Consider the following 20,392-nt stretch of genomic DNA (forward strand, 5'->3'; position numbering starts at 1 on the left):
TGAAGCTATCTTGTCTTGTATGTTTGTCCTCATTTACCTTCTTGTATGGGCACTTACCCCTTTTCCTTTACTTCCGACTTTGGTGAAACCCTCATGATCTCTCTCCACAGTGGTTTTCTAGTTATCTTCCCTATTGATTGTGGGGCAGTCTCTATATAAATGCCCATGTTCATGGCATTTGTGACATCTAAATGGTATGTGCTCATAGTCCGCTATCTACACCCATTCTTCATTATATACTTCTAAAATGATCGCTTATAGAATGGCTCCAGATAGATCCATTTCCACCCATATTCAGGTAAAGGAGGTATATCTTCCTTTTAAAGTTGCCTCTGAGATCTTTAGAAAATGTCCCAGCTTGTTGCCTATGGTTTTCAAAAATTCTGCGGCCAATAATACAGAGGAAGGGAATAGAGTCTGATTCAAACCGGTACTGATGTGAATTTTTCACATTCTGGGACAAGGTTCATTATCCATGGTCACATGTAGAGCCTTGTTGTAGCACAGAAATAGGGCCCCCCTCCAAACACTCTATCTTTGTCCTCTAGGCTTGTGAACACTACTATGAAAAAGCCCTTAGAACCTAGATGTAAATGTATTTCTCCCTTTGGCTTCCAATGGCTCCTTATCCAAACATGTAACACCCTCTCTGTCGGCCATAACCCCATGAACTTGCATATGATTGCATGCTCCATCGTATGATCTCTATGAGCTTGTATCACTGGGTCGCTCAATACAAACCATGGAATAATCCCTAACTTGCGCTTGCAGACTCCAGTGGTTTTACTGGAAGCTAGTCTTTCACTGTTGCATCCATTCCCCTTTTCTTTTCTCGTTTCCTGTTGATTCTGTTCCTGATCCTAATCTCCGCTTCTTCCAGATGTCCCCTAACTTTGTGTTTCTAAGATCTTGTCCGGTGGTTCATTGAAATGTTTCTTTCACGCATCCTGACTCCCTCCTGAGACTTCTCGGCTGTAGGAGGGAGCAACACTCCCCCCTATGCTACCTGCCATGGTACCCTGAATCCAAAACCATGACTTCAACTCCAACCCTAGCTTCTCCGTCTCCATTCCTCCAAGTTGTCATAAACCTATGTCCTAGCTTTTTAGTTGTTATTTCCATTTTTATAATAATTTTTTTCATAACTTCATTTTGATTTTTTAGTTCATACATTATTATATCACTACTTTTTATAGATATTTTGAATTATTGATTTTTTTTTCTTAGTTTGATTGTAATTTTAGTTAATAGGATTATAATTTACTTAAATATACTTTTGGTTTTATTTTTATTTTTAGTTTTATATGTGATTTTGTTGTTGTTTTGATTTTAATTTATATTTTCCAAATTTTAGATTAGTTTTGTTATTTTGATTTTTCTAATAATTTAGTTTAATTAAATTTATAAATTTATTTTGATGTTTAGTCAATATATTTTTATATTATTACTTTTTAGTTTGTAGTTTAGGTCGAATTATTGATTTTTATTTTTTCAAAGTTTGATTGTGTTATTAATTTCATGTGTTAATATGATTATAATTTAGACTTTTAGTTGTTTTAGTTTACATTTAAATGTAGTTTACTTATTACTTTAGTTTTATTTTAATTATTTCTAATTTTCATTTTAGTTTTGATATTCCATTTTTTTGTGATAATTTAGTTTAGTTTGGTTGTTATATATTTTTATATTACTATGTTTAATTCCAATTATTAATTTTTTAGCTCGATTTTATTATGAATTTCATTTAGTTTTAGTTAATATCATTATAATTTTTTTTTACAATTTTTAAATTAATATTGTGATTCTAATTTTTATAATAACTTAGTTTAATTAAATTTAAAATTTTATTTTGATTTCTAGTCCATATATTTTTATATTATTACTTTTTATGTCGAATTATTGATTTTTTTCTTCTTAATTTGGAGTTGTTTTAGTTTAGATTTAAACGTAGTTTAGTTGTTACATGATTTTTTTTTAGTTTTGTTACTTTAATTTTTACAATAATTTAGTTTAGTTTTACTTTTTAGTTTGTAGTTTAGTTATCATTTTACTTATCATTTTTTTAATTTATAAATTTATTTTAATATTTAGTCCAATAATTTTTTATATTATTACTTTTTAGATCGAATTATTGATTTATTTATTTCTTAGTTTCATTGTGTTATTAATTTCATTGGTTAATATGATTATAATTTAGACTTTTAGTTGTTTTAGTTTAGATTCAAATGTAGTTTAGTTATTACATTAATTTATTTTTAATTATTTTTTTAAATTTAGTTTTGTTACTTTTATTTTTATAATAATTTAGTTTAGTTTTACTTTTTAGTATGTAGTTTAGTTATCTTTTTTTATTTTTTTAGTTTCATTAAATAATTTAGTTTAGTTATCATGTTTTATTTATTTTTAGCTTTGTTATGTTATTAGTTTTATTTTGTTTTAGTTAATATGATTAAAGTCTACTTAAATATACTTTTAGTTTTAGTATTAATTTTATTTTGACTACTATATAAGAAGAATATTTCCATGAAAATTGAGTGACTTTCATTGATCACATGGGACACCTATCAAAACTATAAAATAAGACACAAATTTTTAAGCCGGTCAAATGCTAAATAATTATTTTTTTAAATAAATAAAAATAATTTAATAATGATGGATTTCAAATTAATAACGATTAATAAAAAAATCAATTCTTAAAATACAAGAACTAATAAATATTTTTAGTATGTATTTATACATATTAATGTTTACGTATTATTTATATTTTCTATCATTCATATATATAACAATAGATTTTAGTATCTCTATATATTAAAAATATATATTTATATATATATTATATTTGCGTTGAACATATATGTCAGGAAGGATTTAACGATTTAATATTATAAGGAAACTTATATTAAAAGCATATCTCTCCGATCACATGTGAATAACATATTAATTTAATAAATTAGTAGCATTATTTGATCTTTTAAAACATAACATATTAATTTGATAATTTAATAGTATTATTAGTCCTTTCCGTAAGACAGTATGGGCTATTGTAATGGATTTCTTTTGAATATGAGTCAGTGCAAAAATTAAATGATTAAATCTAAAGTTTTGTTTTTCATGCTTTAATTTACTTTTTTCTTAGCTCTTTAAACAGTGGCAATGTTTTCGATTAACGAATGAAAAGTTATGAGGTCTTACCTGGCTTCGTCGTGAGGTAGAGTGGAACAAAATTTAAAATCAAAATGTATATTATTGAGAATTTATGGCATAATGGAATAATACTAACATTATTTAATTAAAATTAAATGTTTGTTGAATATAATGTGGATGAATTAAAATTAAATGTTTGTTGAATATAATGTGGATGGATTGTGCATGTGGCTCCTGGCTACATGATCACACGTGGTGACCTAAATGCAATATGCTGATATTATTTTTACAAACATCTGTGTTGAATTTTGTTACAAGGGATTTGAATTATGTTATTTTATTTTTACTATTTATTTATTTATTATTTTTATTATTTTTTTTAATTAATTAATTAATTTTATTCTTCCATTCTTTTTTGGTTCATTCTTCATTTTTTTTTTCTTTCTTTTCTATTTTTTAATACAATTTCTTCTTTTTACTTTATTTTTTCGTCTTAGGTTTAATTCTTTCTTATTTATTTTATTCTTTTTTTATTCATTAATTTTTGCTATTTATTTGTTATGTCGGATTTTACTTGTTTTCCTTTGATTTTTAATTTTCAAATTTTATTTATTTATTTATTTCCATTCTTTCTTTCTCCCATCATATCAAATCCTGAAGACTAGTCTTGGTTGAGACTGAAACATAGATACAAAAATAATTATTGTAGATATTCCGTGGAATTCTCACCTATTAAAACCCTAGTACATAAATATTCAAACATAAATTAATAAAAGATAATTTTTAAAATTTTTCATATTCATAAAATTAACTTTAACATATTTATAAACAATCTCACTTTAATTATTTAAGCTTTCAGTAATGTAATAAAGAAGTTTTGTAATATTTTTTTTTACGATTAAGACCACATGTGCTTATTAAATGTATTTTTAGAAATATTAACAAGATTTTGTATTAAATACAGTTACGGATCTACCATGCCCCAAGATAGATCAAATCTTTTTTGGTGCAAACCTTTTTAGAAAGCAATATTTGAAAAGAAACTGCATCCCCTCACCTCTTATATATCCCAATGAATCTCTAGTTGTTCTATTTCTCTCCACATACACACATATTAATTTTCCTTTTTTTAATTTATTTTTAATGTTATATAGAACTTATATGTCCAAAAAAACATCATTGGATTTGAAAGAAAATCGACAAAAAAAAATATAACTTGAAAATGACCCCACACATATATATGCATTTGACATTAAAATATTATTAAAAATTAAATTAAAATTAGACAACCTTATTCCAAATAAACACTTATAAATATATATATTTTTTCTTTATTAAAATATAATTTAAATAAAATTGCGATAATAACAAAAAAAAATAACCAAAAAAATTACATAAATATTTTTTATAATATATATGAAAAATATCTTTTATAATATTGACAACTGTGATAGTGACATTTTCACCCTTTAAAAAGATAATAATTATTTTCGTCTATAGAAGAAAATAAAACGTGAATACATATCAAAGAAGGAATAACGATATCGATGAATGAATTATCTCTGGCTTTTCACATAAAATTCTTATATTATATTAATAAATATTAACGAAATATCCTTGAGAAATGTAGTACAGATTCAACTTTTAAATAAAGAATTATTTTAATGTTTAAAAAAACAAATCGTCAATAAATATCAAGGAATGAATAATGAAACCATTGAGGGAATAATTATCACGGGAGAAGAATGTTGACAACTGTGCGTGGAAGGTATATCCCGTACTGAAACATGAAGTGTCCCTATTTTGTGTTTCCCTCAAACAGAAGAGTTTAATGAAATTGAAAACTTGCAATAACATAGAGGTGCTCTGAATTATCCGGAGAAAATAGCAATGAAGCCAGTCCAAGACCTCAAAACTGACGGGTGAGTGTTAAAACTCGGAATTTTTTTTTAAGACATAGGCGGTTAAACCTGGATTTTTCAGAAGAGGTAGACGTTTATATGAAAGTAAAAATACTTCCTCATTTAAGTAGCATTGCAATCTTTATATAAAATGTGTTCATCTTGCACACCATTAAATTTAGGCATAACTCCACTATCAATCATGTTGTATGTCATTAGATATATTTATACAATTTAATTAGCATATTTATATAAATTGAGTGGTTAATAAAAATTGATACATCTCAAAACACTTATATTATAATATATTTCACATAAAATCAATAAGGAACATGAAAAAAGAAAAAGAAAAAAATAATTTAAAAATTAATTAAATTATAAATTTATTTTAAATTCTTAGTGTTATTATTAATTATAAATAATTAATATATCATTTAAAATTATTTTTAATAATTAAATAGAATTTGTTACAATATCATGAGCCAATCTCACGACTTACAAAATTTTACTTTGAAAACCATAACTCAACTTCACATGAAACATATTTCTATGAAATTTTTTAATTAATCTATTTATTTAAAAAGAAAAGAAGAAACATAATTACTCTAGAAGAAAAACTCAATATTTGATTTATGTATACTATTAAAAATATTCAGAAATATTTTATAAAAATTAAATCCTTATCATACAAATAATAATTATTAATAATTAAATTAAAATTATAAAATATTTTATAAAAATTAAAAGCTTACCATCCAAATAATAATTACTAATAATTAAATTGTAATTATAAAATATTTATTTTAAACAAAACCACTTAATAATTAATTAAAATATAAAAAAAATTATAAACTTTTACATTAAATAAAATTATCATAATATTAAAACTGTGAAGAATTATATCTATTTGCATAGAAATAAAAACATATTCATTATTCAACAATTCATTTCATAATATTAATCGTGTGTGAAGTTAAAAAACATTATCTATATTGATATATGATGGACCTATTCTTTATTAGCTTGATCCTGACCTTTAACACATAAGTATATATTCTGAAACTATTCAAATTACATTATAAAAAAAAAATTATAATAGATTTGAAGAATACTTTCTTTTTAAGATTTCTATGGTATTATATGGTTTATGCTTTTTTTTAGTTCAAGATGGTTTAACATCTTCTCCTTTCATAGATACATGAATATTTTATAAAACAACTTTATATTCATAAAACAACTTATATTCTTTTTATTGATATTTAAATGTGTTGATATTTTTCTTAATTAAATAGTTTTGTTTTTCTTTTATAATTTACTACCTTGATTATAAAGAAACGTGGATGAATGAACACTGTTAGTGAAGGAGAAGGATGGCATGCCTTTTCTTGCTTTGCAGTAACACAAAATTTGGCTAGGGTTCTCATTACCTGTAGCTGCTGACGGGTAACCTCATGCATCTTCTTTGCATAGCGAGAGACTCGGGGACTCCACAAAATTCTCTTTTTCGGCACCTTTTGGTGCCTGGCGTCAAGTTTGATAACAATCCTCATTTTCCCATCAATGCTTGCCAATGAGTATGGAGGAGGACTTTTTAGACTATATGGATGATGCATGTATCTGTGCCCATCTCAAAAATGACACCCTCTCCCCTACCATAGGCTTCTCTTTATGCTTTCTCGGTTACACATGATGGTTACCCAAGGGCTAACTCATCGGTTTACTATACTTGTCCCAGCTCCTCGCGACCAGTCTACTCTTCGCCTGCAGAATTGATTCCTTCGCTGGGTTTTGACTACCCTCCCCCTTCTCCGACATACCTACACTTCCTAGCTTATTGTTTGGACTCCACTGCTCCCTGTTATATGTTGGGCTATGCTTCTACTCTCCCTTCTATTCATTTCTCTCACTTATCTCTATCGGAGTCAGGCCACCCTTCCTTGGTTCCCCCTTTTGGTCCTCCACTTTCATAGTCAGCTCACCCTCCCCATCAAGTCTCTTCTCCTCTCTCATCAAGTTGTTTCGACGACCCTCCTATTAACTCGATTGAATGTGGCATTTGATCCTAGGGGTGATGATTAACTGGATCCCCCCCTAAATCCTCCTTCGCTCCTCAGAGAGACAAGCCCTCCAATTCCGTCAAGAAATTGAAGTGTGTAAAAGCCAAGAACAAGGGCATCTCCCTTAGTTTTGGTGAAGGGCTACAGATGGGGGATGTTATTCATATAGCGGATAGGGTTTTGGTCGGGAGAGTTTGTGGTCACACATACTCCACTATGAGATTACGACAATGGATAAATGAAATTTGGGGGCAGATCCTTAGTCAATTTTCGTCGTCACTACCCTCCCACGTGGGTGTTTCTCCCTCCAATTCCAGCAGGCAGATTATACTTCGTGGGTGCTCTCAAAATATTGGCACATTGAATTAGCTCCTGTCCTACTCAACAGGTGAAGTCCCATGTTTGATCTGGAGCGGGAGAAATTGAGGGCTAGACCCATCTGGGTTCATTTACCAAGCTTTCCACTACACTTCTAACATGAAGATATATTCACCCGCACTAGCAATGCTCTTGGTACCTATCTAGATTATGAAAAATCTTATATTGTCTCAGGAAACATGTGACTAGCCAACATTCTGGTTCATTTGGACACTCGGGAGGGTTTGGAGGAGCAAATTACATTACTTTGGAAGAACTTCAATCAAATCTAGATACTTTATTATGAAAGGGTGTCCTTCAGATGCAGGCGTTGTCACAAGGTCGATCATTTGTATAAGGAATGTGCACCGGCTCTATATGTCCCCTCCCTAGAGATTTCACCTGACAAAAATTGAATTGGAAGACAAGTCGGGTTCACAGGAAAAGCGAATGCCTAGAGCACCTAGAAATCAGGTTAAAGAAAAGGCTCCAGAGAAGACGCAAGTGACTTCTCTGGTTCGCCGTCGTTTGCCTCCTCTTACCAAGTCTCGTGTGGTGGTACTATTGTTTCATCTCTTTCTCTTTATGAATATTTTTGGTCATCCTCTATGTCAAAGTTCATCCTGTCATCTGCATGTGCATCACCTCCACTGTCCTGCCCCTTGTCAATTCTTCATCCTATTTTCTCCAACATGCCTCTATCCTTACCTGATCCTCCCCTATCTATCCCTTCGACTGAGGCATTGGATGTTTCGTGACCCTATTACTCCTACAACCTTCACTCCTTGGACAAATCTTCCTCTGTGTATTTCTGTGGTATTTGTATCATCCCTCCTCCCAAGCTCTCTAAGAACACTCTTGGAAGACATTCCATTATCTCTAAGGCCATCCATCAAGCTGTTATTGATGTGCCCGAGGGAAGAAAACTATCTATCAACTGGGTTCTTAGAGCACAGAACACCCTATCATCGTGCCCCCCAAATGAAGTGGTTATCCCTTAATTGTTGTGGGATGGCTAGCCCTGCCAAAAAGGTATCCTTTAAAAGACTCTTGGAGACTAAATGTGTGGATGTCATATTCCTCCAAGAAACCCTTGGCCTTATTGATCTGATTATCCGTATGTTGGAATCCCTTGCTCGAGGGTGGAAATTCCATGCCCTAGATGTTTGAGGGCGATCTAGGGAATTACATTTGGTTTCAACCATAGAGTAGTAAGGCTTTTAAATATTTGGGGAGGGGTCGGCTTTATCGGTGGAGATATTTTATCATATGAATTGGGAAAGGAACTAAGATTAATCAATATGTATGGCCCCTACAACAACAGGGCTTTAAAGCCCCCTTTAAGTTTAATGCCACTTGGTTAGAAGACTTGGACTACATAAAATGTTCTCGTGCTTTTGGAAGGCTCACCTCCCTAACACTAGATGATCTATCTATAAAGGATTTTTCAACAACCTCCTTAGACTTAAGAGATTAACCATTAATTGGGCCAAAGACAAGAGGAGGAAGGATGATCTAAATATTCTCAATATTGAACTTGAGCTTACCAATCTGGTAGATGCTAATGCGAGAGGATACTCATATGTTTAAGCTAAATCCCATCTCATTGGGCTCAAGGTATAAAGGAATAGGATTCTAAATGATAGAGAAGACACATGGTGACTCAGGATTCGTCCCATATTGTTACAAGCAGGTGATGATACTACTAAGTTCTATCATCAATTTACAAATGGGCGACGGGCGATCCATATGGTAGATGACTAATGAGGAAGGTTAGAGAGTTCATTCCTTCAATCAACTTGCATTGCTCAACTCATCACATTTCAGTCAGCTTTTCAAGGCTCCATAGGAGGCCTACTTGCTAAGATTATTAGGGTGGCTGGTCTCATTTCTCATTTCGTTGATCATAATGCTGTCGAGGACCTCAAAAATCATATATCTATGGGGGAACTAGAGGGCACATTAAAATGGTTTAAAAAGGATAAGAGCCCTGGCCTAGATGGATGGTCAGTTGAATTCTACTTTGCTTTTTTTGAATTACTTGGGAAATATTTGCTTCAAGTTATTGGGGAATGTCAAATTTGTGGTTGAATGTATGATCCATTCAACTCGACCTTCATTTCTCTTATTCCCAAATCTTATTCCCTTGAACTTTCAATGACTTTAGACCCATCTCCCTCTGCAACGACATTTACAAGATTATTGCCAAGATCGTCACCAATCGCATCAAACCTATACTATCTACTCATATTTCACCTCAACAGTTTGCCTCTCTTAATCACCATCAAATACATGATGCTATTGTTACCGCAGAGGAGGTCTTACACTCCATCAAGATTAAGGGAGTAAAGGGAATGATCCTCAAGATAGACTTAGCTAACGATTTTGATCACACCAATTGGTTATATCTGAGAATTCTCCTTACCCATATGGGTTTCCCCCTGGACTTTATAAACTAGATTATGTGATGCATTACCAAGGTTTCATACAATGTTCTTATAAATCAATCAACCTACCCTTTTTTCCATGTTGAACGTGGCCTGAGATAGGGCTAGCCCTTGTCTCCCCTACTTTTTCTGCTTGTCATGGAAGGCTTGAGTTAACTCATTTCTAAAGAATGGAGGCTTGGTCGACTCCAAGATATTAATATCACCAACAATTCCATTCTTACGCATCTCATTTTTTTCGATGATATATTATTTTTCCTCAATGGGTGTATTGGTGATTCATTATAATTTCTCTCTATATTTCAATTATTTATCCAAGCCACTAGTATGGAGTGTAATTATCGGAAGTCCACTATTTCACCCACTGAAAGTTTGCCCCATGAGATTCATTATCCACACCAGATATTTCCATTTACACTTCTACCTTTAGAAGATGGATTCAAGTATCTTGGGTTTCGACTCAAACCTCTTCATTATAAGATTGTTGATTGGAACTGGCTTGTTTCCAATATTGAAAGGAGATTGAATATATGGCATCACATATATCTTTCCTGAGTAGGGTGTCTAGTTCTAATCAAATTGGTTTTGGAAGCCACTATGATATATTGGATGTCCATAACCTAGATTTCGAAGGGGATATTGAAGAGAATTCAAAAGATGTGCTACGGATTTCTATCGAAAGGGAAACATGATGACCAAATATATGCATGGGTTCGATGGAACTTGATTGCACTACCCAAGAAATGGGGAAGCTAGGGTCTGAAGAACCTTGACTCCTTGCCTAAAGCGTTAGCTGCGAATATGGGATGGGAAATCCTCATTGCAAAAATATTATGGACTGAGGTGGTTTACCATAAAAATATTTGTCCCCTCCACATCCTTGATTGGGTTAGACTTCCTAATTGGAACCACTCAAGCATCTCATCCATCTGGCGTGTTATCCTCAATTCCATATCCTACATCCGTGATGGATTGATATGGAGAATAAGGATTGGCTCTTCAGTTCGTGTCGATATTGATCTATGGTCTGGTTGTGGTAATGCATATAGGTTCCCTTATGATCTCATACATTTCTTATCTAATGTTGGTATATCATATCTTGCTAAAATAGCCGATTTATAGAACTCTAACATTTTTTTCTCAGGCATGGAAATATGCTTTATAATTAGGTATTCCTGACATATGGCATCTAGACTAGCTCAGCTACACTAATGTTGTTTCTAAATCACATGCTAGTATAATCGATGGGGAGGATGAACTCATTTGGGTACATGCCAAGAATGGCACCTATTCTCTTAAGGATGGTTCCAAAATCATATATACTGCTCTCAAGCCCCCTATTATCAACTAGTGGTGGAGTGTTTTGTGGAAATAGAAGGCCCTGCTGTGATCTAGACTTTTCATGTCAACCATTCTCTAATATAAAGCACCTACAGGAGAAAACTTAAATAAACGCTCACTCCATGGTCCAACCTTGTGCATTCTTTTCTGATGGGATTTCGAGACAATTGATCATCTCTTCCTTCACTACCCCTCCATTTTACCATTTTACCATTTTGGTCATAGATTCTCAACTCTTTCTCTATCACCTCTCATTGGTAGGGGGACTCCATCCTCGTGGCCTGGCAATCGTCGTGTACATATTCTCATCCATCTAAAATGCTCTATTTGGTTTCTTAGAAACAAATGTATTTTCAAGGGTATTGAACCTATCTAGACTTAGGATTTTGCTCATGTAATATCCCTATACTCCAGCATCCCTAATGATGAACGACCTATACCTCAACGTACTACCATTCATGAAGCCATTAACAGGAGCCTACCTTGGGTGTATTTTAATGGATCTTCCTTGGAGAATTGTTGTGGGGGTGTTGTCCTCTTACATCTATCTAATAATCATTATTTCAAAATTCAGATATGATTGGGCAATGTTACTAATGATCTTGCAGAACTGATCACTCTCAGACATCTTTTACAAATATTTAGCGACTCTAAGATCATCATTAACTAGTTCAAGAACACATCTATTTGACACATGCACAAACATAGGAATATACTGGAAGATGCTTTACTTTTGAAATCTCATTTTGATACCATTTGTTGTCATCACATCTATAGGGAACGCAATCATATTTCTAACAAATTATCCAAAAAGGTCACGATCCATCCTAGGGGTCTATGGTTGATCTATGAGAAGAGGGGATGAGAATCCTATCAGTGTTACCACCACCCATACATTGATCAGAGGATACACGGGGTCGACAAGCCTTGATTTCATGGGTTTTCTGTGCTTCGAACATACTTTTGCATCTATTACAATTTATATGTATATATCTATATCTGAGTTGTAATTATGTAACTATCCCTAAACTACCCTGTAGGGTTTCTCGTAAAAAAACATCTGAAGGTGTACCACCTCACTTTACAACATATACTTCTTTAAACATCTAGAATATGTAATTTTCAACATATTAATGGAAATTAAGATTTTTCTTTAGAGATTGATTACTTATTGATTACTACCTTTGAGTATACATATATTAAAAAATTATTAATATCAAACTACTATTAATCTTTTTAAATGAGAGATGTATAAATATTTTAGTGAAATATAATTTTTTTTTGAAGAAGTAACGTCTTAAATGATTATTATTTTTATTATTTCTAATAATATGCGTTCATTAAGTTAAAATATAATATTCAAATTGCATTTTATTATTTTTTATATAGATATTTTTATTGTTATATATATATATATATATATATATATATATATATATAACTTTTTTTTGAGAGTGATTAGTAGTTTATTTTAGTGAAATATTTTTTTTTTTTTGAAGAAGTAACGTCTTAAATGATTATTATTTCTAATATTATGCGCTCATTAAGTTGAAATATAATATTCAAATTGCATTTTATTATTTTTTATATAGATATTTTTATTGTTATATATATATATATATATAACTTTTTTTTGAGAGTGATTAGTAGTTTTGTTAGAACCATGCTTTTTTCACATTACTAAAGTAAGTAAAAAATATTTGATAAAAAGTATAATGTTTACTATTTATTCAATAATTAAATTAAAATTCTCACAACTTTGTTTTTCTAGAGTAGGCTTAAGCATGGTAAAGAATTTATGCTCTTAAAAAGCAGAAGGGGAAGAGTGTTTTAAATGTGAATTATACTAATAAAATCTAAATATATAATGTGGACCTTTACAATGCTGGAAGAAATATGTGTTTCCATGTTTAACACAGGGTTAAAAAAAAAATAAAAAATTATGAATATATATTAAGAAGAATATGTATTAAAATTGTTTTTGTTTGAGAGCTCATTTTTCTTTACTTTAAAGAAATAGGTTGATATTCCAAGATTCAAAGGCATTTCACATGAGTGAAAATATGTTCTACTGTGTAATTCTAGGTGATATGATTTTCTTTGAAAAAAAGTGATGAGTTAGCATGCATGTGTGTATAATAACCAATAATGATTATCCACATTACTAATTTGATAATTGAGTTATGATAGATATTCCCACACTATCTATCTATCTATATAGAAATCGAGTTGTGGTGTGACTTTTTGGAAGTTTTCCTAGTGAGTTTTTCCATTTAATTTCTCTAAAATCAAGTAGGAATTTATCAGAGGATACACGGGTCAACAAGCCTTGATTCCATGGGTTTTCTAGGCTTGAGACATACTTTTGCATCTATTATAGTTTATATGTATATATCTATATCTGAGTTGTAATGATGTAACTATCGCTAAACTACCCTATGGGGTTTTTTTACAAAAACATCCGAAGGTGAACCACCACACATTACAACATTTGCTTATTTGAACATCTACAATATGTAATTTTCAACATATTAATGAAAATTACAATTTTTCTTTAGAGATTGATTACTTATTGATTACTACCTTTAAATATACATGTATTAACAAATTATTAATATCAAATGATTATTAATCTTTTTAAATGATAGATATATATAAATATTTTAGTGAAATATAATAGTGAAATAGCATTTTATTATTTTTTATATAGATATTTTTATAGTTAAATATATAATTTAAATGAATATATATAGATATATATTTATTTATTTAGGGTGATTAGAATAATTAGTAATTTAGTTCGAACCATGTTTTTTTCACGTTATTAAAGTAAAAGATATTTCATAAAAATTATAATATTTACTATTTGTTTTTCTAGAGCAGGCTTAATCATGGTAAAGAATTTGTTCTCCTAAAAAGTGGAATGGGAAGGGTGTTTTAAATGTCTAAGTTTTCCATTCAAAATATTAAATTATATTAATAAATTCTAAATAGATAATGTGGACAAATATAATATTGACGGTTACAATGCTGGAATAAATAAGTGTTTCCATGTTTAAGAGAGGATTAAAATAAATTAAAAAAATAATGAATATATATTAAGAAGAATATTTATTAAAATTGTTTTTGTTTGAGAGATTATTTTTATTTCTTAAAATTGTTTTTGTTTGAGAGATTATTTTTCTTTACTTTAAAGAAATAGGTTAATATTATAAGATTCAAAGGCATTTCAAACGAGTGAAAACATGATTTATTGTGTAATTCTAGATGATGATTTTTTTTTGAAGAATAGTGATGAGTTAGCATGCATGTGTGTATCATAACCAATAATGATTATCCACATTACTAATTTGATAATTTAGTTATGATAGAAATTCCCACACTATATATATATCCAGTTGTCATGGTATTTTTTTGGATGTTTTTCTAGTGGTTTTTTCAGTTTAATTTCTCTAAAATCAAGCAGGGATTTATTGAAATCACAAGTTTGATAGGTAACCCTTGATCAATATAAGTACTCTAGGGTTTTTTGAGGGTGCTGAATCCATATATACAGTAAACAAACCAGTTTAAATAACACAAACCAAGATTTCATCTCAAATTTTTCCACTGGACTATTCCTATCTAAATAAATAATGGATAATCTGTATATAAATGAAGAATGAAGAATAATCAAATTAATGATAGATGATCGGCAAGGTTTTTAAATCAGAATATTAAATTATATTAATAAAAACGAAATAAATAACCTCGAGAAATGCAGTACAAACAGTTTCAACTTTTAAAGAAATAATTATTTTAATGTTTGAAAGAACACATCCTGAATAAAGATCAACGAATGAATAATGAAATCTTTGAGTGACTAATGACCACGGGAAAAGGAGAGTTAACAGCTGTGCGTGGACGGTATATCCCGTACTAACACATGAAGTGTACTTATTTTGTGTCTCCCTGAAACAGAGTTTTGTGTCTCCATGAAACAGAGGAGTTCTATGAAATTGAAAGCTAGCAAAAACTTATAGGTGCTCTGAATTATCCGTATGAAATAAATGGATCCAATGCAAGACCTCAGGGAAACTGGGGTATAGGTGGTTTAACTCGGAAATACTTTTAAGAGGTAGACCGTTAAACCTGAATTTTTTAATGTTAAATAATGGCACTAGTGGCAAAGCAGCGGGCTACATGTTCCGCACATGACTTGATCATATGAATTCCAGCCTCGTGTTAGGTGCTCCGCTATAATTTGGGCACATGACTTGTTCATATGAACTCCAACATTAGGTTAGGTTCTGAGTTGGGAAGTATTTCGAACCAATATTTGCCTGTATGTCAAGTAATAACATGGACAGCCATTTCCAGCGACCGTTTATCGATCCTCCAATTGAAAAACTGAAACCTGCTTCTGTTGCCAACTGCCAATATTTGCAAAGTGAAGACGAAGAGGCCATGGAAACTGAGATGTCCGAGTCTGGTTGGACAAAGTATTTTGATCAGTATATAGATAGCCGGAGCGAGAAATATAGAACCAGCGATGATGATATTGAGGAGAAGCAGAAGAAAAGTTCAATCTTTACAGAGGATGCAAAAAGATATCGAATTTATGACGGTCACGCATCAAGCATTACAGGCAGGGAGGAGGAGTCTTCGCTGGTTTCAGATGCTTCGTCTGGTCCCCAGAAGCTTCCTCTCACTGTGCAAGATATTATTGAGTATGAGAAAGGGCGGTGGACGACTGGTTCATATTCGTCAGTTGCTATAAGAAAACCTGATGTTCATGTTAATAAAGATACAGATTCTGAATGCATTGCATCTTGTTCGTTGGCTGATGTGGCTCCAAGAAAGAATAAATTCAGAAGACTGACAAAAGATGAGCATGACGATCTATTGCTTGAGGACACAGCCAACTCTCCTATGCACAGCCTAGAGGTATGCGTTATGATTTAAGAGGCCTTTTGTGGATTAGTTATCTGGGGGTCTTTGTATCTTGAAGCAGAACTACAAAATTTATTGCGGTATAACATGTTAGCATGTTATTCAAATGCACCAGAAGGTCCAGAGGACACGCGGATAACCAGTCTCCTTGCAATCTGGCAAATATTTTTAAATAATTTTGTATAGGTAATGATAAAACTCTAAAACTATTATAAATTTAAGTTTTAGTATCTGCCAAAGGGAAAGGAATATTGCCGATGGGAGTTGGGCGACCATATCAGCTGTTCAACACTTTACCAAGGCAGATTGTTCATCGAAGGTGGTTTAAGGTAGTTCTAGATAGTCTTTAAAGTGGTTAAATACGACATCTTTTAGTCAGATATTCATCGCCCATGTAGCTCTCTGCAAAATCCCTTTTAGGTATTTTTGTTTGGAAGCTATTTTGATAAGAATATACACTGCATTGGAACAATCTCAACGATATAAATCAATTTTGTGGCTTTTCTTAAATGATGTAAGTCGATCACTTAGATTATCCCATTCTGAAGATAGGAAAATGCACAAATATAATTTCATTTTTGATGGTGAATTTTAAGTAAAATTATTTAATCATCTTTAAGTTAATAATTATTAGGTAAGTGGTAAGAATTTATGAAATATCTGAGAATATTTTTAATAATAGTTATAGATTAAAGGTTGAGATTTCTCTTAAAATAGTTGTCTTTTCCATTTTTTTAATTAAGAATGTCATATGAAAACAAGTTATATATTGTTGGGCATCTAGTGTTAGTGAACCATGGTATTAACCCATGATATGGTAACTAATCCTATCCATGATAAAATAGAATTGAATCTCTATTGTTCAAATTTTGTTACATGTTTTTTCAAATTCATATATATTTCACTCATCCATTAAATATTTTTATAATTAATAATAATTATTATATTACTAAAATAAAATTATTATTTAGTTGATTTTCATGATTTTTTAAAATGTATTATGAAGTAAATGTTTTGATTCCTAGTGTTAGTTTACTAGCAATTTAATTTATGTGGCTAACCACTCAATATTTTGAGCCATTTTTAGTTTATGTGATTTATTTTTTAATTCCAATAATATAATACATATAATGAAGTAAGTCTTTTTATGTTTATTATGGATTGATGTATATTAACCTTTACCATTCATTTAATTTATATGTTTTTTATAGCTTTAATTAATCATAAATAATCATAATCAAATATGATCAACCATTTTCACACATGATCAATGTAATGAACCATAGTCAAGCAAAATCTATGATAAACACCATGGTCAAACATAATCTTAGACACTTTTAATTTAATATGAACAAGTATAGCTATCCATAATTAACTATTTATTAATTACAATCATATTAATAATATAATTAATATTTACAATTCCAAATCAATATCCAATCTTTCAATGCTGTTAATTTTAACCATACAAATCAAAATATATCACCAAATTTATTAAAATTGTTATAGCCATTAATTTTCAACCCATTCCAAAAACATATATATTACTAATATAAATAAATTAAAATATGCTCTATCCCTGTCAACAAAGCATCACCTCTAACCTCCGGACAGGTTCCTACTTCAAAATATTCAGTAGTCAGTTTCAAACTAACACTCTGATTCAAACTCACGATGAATGATTCCAATATTTCGACAAGGTTAAGAAGTACAAGCAAAGACAAATAATGGCCTAAATCCCTATTTCGTGTATATATATATATATATATATATATATATATAAAAGTTCTTTGATATATAACTTCGGGGTTGTGCAAAATGAAGTGTATAAATAGCATTGCTTGCAGTTGCTGTAAGCCATGTAGATATTGAGCTGAAGAATAGGAGAAATTTGTCAAATTCACGCGAGTGTTATTCCATCCTATTCATCTGTGGTTTGACTTTGTGATCAGATCTCTGCTGAAATTTCTAATCAGAGAATGATATTGACTGAATAGGACATGGCAATCGCTTTTATGGAGCAATATAAATATCATTTACTTCTCAGTTCCGTGGCATTCTCATGTTACTTTACGAATATCGTTGCTCGAACAGAAAAAAAGAAGTACGTTACGCCCGTAATTATGTCAAGGCTATAAACAAGTTTTTTAGAATCTTTCTTTGTCATTGCAGGAAGAGGCGGTAAACAAGCGTTAAGATGTTTTGCAATCCTTTTACGCTTCACCAGACGGAGCGAAGGTACGCGCATCCTGATCGTTATTCCCAGTTTGGGTCATATATCGTGCTTTCTATCTTCACAGAAAAGTTAAAATATTGCAGATCAGATTCAAATGGCCAGTGCGTGCTTTTATACTTTCATACGTCGTGCTTTCATAGTTTTAATGCCTGTGAAGATTCTTAGAGAAGAAGTTGTGGGAATCGCTACTGAATACATTAACTATTTTAGAGGAGTTCGGATAGCGCAGTTGCTCGCGAAGAGGTGAAAAAAGATGATGATATTTGTAGTGAAGTCTGCTTTCATTCGGTGTGTGTTAATTATTCAGGTTCAGGCAGCCACATTTCCGTTGGCTGCTTGAAATTTGGAAAGCGTACTAAAGCCAGACGGTGTGAGTTTGAAGTTAATTTTCTGCGAATGAAGCGGCTATGTCCTTGCTCACATCTCGATGCTCGCGTTAACACCTCATACCGTTTATTGTGCACTTCAATACCGTGGTCGTTTATCTTCGGTACTATGCGGTTTCCATGTGTACCTTACATGGCCTTGTGATTTCGTCTTTGTCTAGTAATGATTATTTAAGGGATGTTATGTTGTGATATTTCATTGTACGTTTATAATGGTATTATTTTTCCTTAATCCATATTAAAGAATATCTTAATCAAACATGAACTACAACCCACAGGATAACCAGTGGTCATTATGCTAACTTGTAAGTTGTTCCTGCTGCTTGTACCCATCATGTGAACGGAACCAACGACGTTAGGTTGTATCCTTTGGAATTATAATATTCTATAACGATGGCTCTATTTTGAACCTAAGATATTCTGTCGTCAATGATTATGGAAGAATGAGTTCGTAAACCAATGTGAATAGGATATACACTTTAGTGAAAAGTTACATAGTTAGTATAATTATTTTAGTACATGTGATTAAGGTATTTTGATTGATTTATAAAAGTTGTATGAGAGTATATTAATCATATTAGTAGTGTTAATTGATAATCAATGTGTGAGGGGTAGTTGATTATGTGTATAAAAAGAGTTGATAAGTTGACCATGGCAGAAGAGAGTTCATGAATTTGACCATGGTTGATAAACTTGATTGAGGTTGAACAAATGTGACCATATTTGATAATGGTTAATTATGATCAACAAGGTTTGTCAACTATTAATGTAACAATGTAGTAATGTGACATTAATATAATAATGTTACATTAATGTTGACTATAACGATCATTGTTAGCCATCGTTGATAATGGGTGATGTTAGAATAAGGTTAATGTTAATGTTACACAAATGTTTGCTTTAATGGTTGAAGTGAATCAAGGAGGTTGACCTTGGGTAATGAAGCATACTCCACAAGCAATTCTATTGACCAGAGAAGTTGGAGTTGCTTACACGATTTGAACCACTCTTATCATTACCAACCACAATGAAAAGACATAAAATTAGCATGAGGTAGCAATTCCATGTTTGGATTAACCCATTTCCTTTTTTCAATGGAACTCCAACTACTAAAGCATACATGTACTATAATGCACTTACCAATGAATATCAGGTAACTAGGTATATAAGGAAAAAATTAGCGATTTCATTGTATAAGAAATAAAGAACCCTAAATAGAATATTATTTCGAGTATTATTGAATACTATTTCTTATCCAATATTCCTTAACCTAATGTTGGTCTATCAAATCTCCAGAGAACTATACTTAAAGCTCCAATTAGCAAAAAGATAGAATTACTTGTAGTCTATTGTGGCCAAATAGAAACGTCTCCCCCCGCCTTCCCTCCATATGGATAGAAGTGGGTGAAAGAAAACAATTCCAATTACCACATACAAAATAAAGGTATAATATCTCGAGGAGCAAATGGATTGTAATTGGATACTGTATATTGCTAACATTAATAAATGCAACAATCGAGGATTTTGGGTAATTGACCAAGGAACTAAAATGGACAAAGTGGTAACAAATCCTATCAAATAGGGCCAA

This window comes from Pinus tabuliformis, chromosome 1_1 (genome assembly GCF_031772625.1).
Source record: "Pinus tabuliformis cultivar Carrire ecotype Pingquan chromosome 1_1, CPIR1, whole genome shotgun sequence".
NCBI classification, from domain to species: Eukaryota; Viridiplantae; Streptophyta; class Pinopsida; order Pinales; family Pinaceae; genus Pinus; species Pinus tabuliformis.